We start from the raw sequence: 3,914 nt of genomic DNA on the forward strand, positions 1-3,914 counted from the left end.
TAAAAGAGCCCGCTAGAGGATTGCTTTGCTTTCTAACATCTCTTTCTGTTATCAAAATGCTCTTTAGCACTAGGCGTCTAGTAAGCGATAGCTATCGCTTACCTAGACAAAGGCTGAAGCACCACAGACACACTTCAAGCACAAACTCGTATTTGTAAATAAATCTAGTTAGAACGGCCTCGGCCAAAGTCTTACATAGCCTCGAGCTCACTAGACTCTAATGGAACAATAATAATAATAGTCGGGTCCGAATTCGGATCCGACCTCGGGCGAGTGGCTGATGAAGGGCGGCAGGTACTTCCTCCGATCCAGCTCTGGGATTGGCTCAATATTTGGCGAAGTTGTAACATCGTTACAGTACCTATTAGTTAAAACTAGGCTTAGCGCTTTGTTACTTATATAGAGGAGCTTAAGATAGCTTTTAATTAGGTAAAAGACTATTAGAGAGCTCTTTAGGAAGACCTAGAGGTTATTAGCTTATAGTTTAAGCTGGTATAAGATATAATTAACTAGTTTAGAGTCTATCTAGATAATATCTATAACTTTAATAAAACTAGCTTCTAGATAAGCGTTATTAGCTTAATAAAGGTTATTACTAATTTAGAACGTTATACAAGACTAAATCTTATCTAGCTAAGGGACTAAGAGTAAGTAATAGTTATTTAAGGCATTTATGCTACTAAGTATACTATCCTACTATTTATTATTTATAAAGGACGCGTCTATATCTCTATATAGTATAAAGAGCAAGATATTCTATATAATTAAAAAATTTTAGTCTTAGAGAATAGCTAGATTAACAACTAGCTTAGTCTTAAGTAGTTAAAGCACTTTAACGCGTATATAAAGACGCGTTAGAAGGGGTTATATAGGCTGCTAATCTTAGATAAGTATAAGAGCTACCTTAATAAGGATTTTAAGGAATACTGCCTTATACACAAGATCCTTACGCTCTATATACCCTCTTACTTATTGCACATCCTTTAGCTACTTAATATAGTATGTTTCTTACTATTAAAATCAAAGTACTCTTAACGCGTATAAGACTTAGCACGCTAACGTGTCTACTATATCAATAAAAAAGGCTTCCTTCTAGCCTTTAAATATGTATTTTTTAATATATTTATGTATAATAACTATAAGAAGGCCTTTAAAGCTTTAGGACTTGTCCCTATAAACGCGTAGGTAGTTATAGATCGCCTTAAGGTGTAGCTTTATACACTATTACTAGCACCCCTCTTAGAAACGCCCTAGTAGTTAAGAATATTAAGTAATCTACTAAATTTAGATTGAAATTAAGGCTTATAAGAGAATCCTTTATACAATTACTAATAAATGCTTAAGAAAGCTTTCTAAAGCTTATTAATGAAGTAGCAGAGATGCTATATAGAAATATTCTAATTAAAGCTTACGTACAAGAGCTTAAAGAGCAATTAGCAAAGGTTATAAAGCGCAAAGGTTGAAAGCGAAAGCGGATCTAGCATAGCGGGACACTAGAGTATAGTATAGCAGCATTAATAGTAGCTAAGAGTGCTTCTAGTGGTCTTACAATAGCAAAGAGAGCGCGTAGTAGTAGTAGTTAAGAACTAGCCTAAATAAGTTAATAGCGCTATAGCAACTATAGTAAGACTAGACACAACGCTTATACGTGCTAAAAAGATATAGTAGAAGATTCTAAATCTAATATAAGTGTCTTATATAAAGGATTAGTTTATAGTGTTAAGTGATTTAATTATTTGTACATAGTGTTCGCAGTGCTAAGAAAAAGTGGCCGGCTCACTGGTTTGGCCGCCTCACGAGTGTAGTACGTTATAATACTACCTCTTATAAAAGCTTACGTTAGCGCTATAAATATAACTAACTAAATAAGCAAAGTAACTACTTTAGCTCTACCTATATAAAGTTACTCTAAGCCTAAACTCTTTAATGTAGATATATTTAACTATAGTACCTATAAATAATACTGTTATGGGCGAGAGAGGCCTAACTAACGAGTATGCATTCACCTATTGTATAGAAGAAGAAAGATATAAAAAAGAACTATCTAGAGGGCCCTCCTTTTATAGTTATTACTTGTACAAACGCTTAGACCTTTAGTCTTCTTTCTTACTTAAGCTTATTTATACGTAGCTAACTACGTTATTTAGTTACGTGACTAAAGTTATGTGATTTACTACTATGTAACTTGTAGGTTATACCTCTCTAGCGTAGCCCTTTACAATACTCCTCTCCTTTACCTTATCTAATATCACGTGCGTATTCTTTAGTCTTCTTTTCCTTTCTTTTTATTTGTTTGCTATCACATGTTTGGCGTCTTATACAGTTAAGGTAAAGGCAAATAGTGAAGGTAAGAGAGAGTTAGGCAACAGTGCTATATAGCAAACGCTGTCTAGCGAGCATAAATACTCTTCTTCCCCTACCTACTACTTGTTTCCTCTATCCCTTTAGCTTTAACTTTTCTCTTATTATAGTTACTTTCTTAAGTCTTCTTATATAGTAGCTAATTGTAGGATATAGGCTAATAGCTAGGTTAAAGCCTTACGTTTTTGCACAAATAGTGGAGTTAACGACACTATTAAGTAGGCAACTGCTTAGATCTTTAATATTGCTTATTAGTTGCTTACTTATACAACGCTAGGTGCTATCTAGGCTATAGCGCCTATTATTATTAGATAGGTTAACCTTAATAACTACTAGGTCTAGTACATTTTTAACGTGTAGGTTACTAAAGAGATTTGCTAAGTGTTCGCTGCTACTTCTATAAGTGTCGCTTCCTTGTTGTACGTCTAAATTAGCTAACTAGTGTAGCCTAAGCTTTGCTAAGTCTTTAACATGTTCTACTATCTAAGGGGGCTATCGCCCTATAATGCTACCTTTAGTCCTAGCCTTAGCAGTTATTCGCCTATTGTCGCCTATACGACGCTCTATGCCCGTTAAATCTTAGGTGGCTAACCCTTGTACCTTAAGGCCTTCCTTGTCTATTCGCGTGGCGCCCTTAATGCTACATTTTGCAATAACTATGCGCCAGTCTTGGAAAGGGCGAAGGAGTTTATAGCCTTTGCTAGTTGTGTCTCTATCTATAGAGAGTGGGGGGGTGCGTGTAGCAATTGCATCTAGTAGGACTATGGCGCCTGTTGTTTAGCAGGAGGAGGGGACAGTTTGTCTATTCGTACGCCAGCTAAGCGTTGTCTTCTAGGCACTAAGAGGGATCGTTTAGCCTCTAGGGGTAGCGCTAGGTCTCTATTGCTTATTAAGTAGCTTTCGCCTCTAGCTATTTTATAGCTAGCTGTTGGGTTTTCGTATAGAGGAAGTTTAGGCGAGCTATTCGTCTAGGGCCTTCGTGTCTTTAAGTGCTATAGCTAGTTCCTAACTTCCCTCTAGGTAGCCTATCTAAATAACGAGATATTGCAGTTCTCTATTTCACATTCGTTCGTCTGTAATGCCTTATACAAGCTATTCTAAATAGTCTTCTTCTTCTCTATCTTCTTGTACAACAATAGCTGTAGGGCTGCTATTTGTTAAGGAGTGGTAGAGCTACTTGATATATCAGCGGTAGCTCTGGTTGATCGATAGATCTAGCACTCGGCAGGTATTTGCTAGGGGAGAGGAGATTGAGTAACTGAAGTAAAACTGTGATCTGATTGACTGTCTAGTAGACTGTTGGGTTTCCTCTAGTTCTATCTACTTAGCTGATCTACTACTATATATATTTGACTATATCAGATTCTAGAAGAATCTGCCACGTAATAGCTTGCGTAATCTTCAGCGTAATAGATATCTGTTTGATCGATCAGATGTATGTTGATCGATTATTACAGTCTTTTATCACAGTCTTGGCAGACTAATGAATAGAATCTAGGTGTTAGCCAAGCACCCGGATTCTGCTAGAGATCAGCTGACTAGCTTATATCTCT

The sequence above is a fragment of the Exserohilum turcica genome (assembly GCF_000359705.1).
Source record: "Exserohilum turcica Et28A unplaced genomic scaffold SETTUscaffold_18, whole genome shotgun sequence".
In the NCBI taxonomy this organism is placed as follows: Eukaryota; Fungi; Ascomycota; class Dothideomycetes; order Pleosporales; family Pleosporaceae; genus Exserohilum; species Exserohilum turcicum.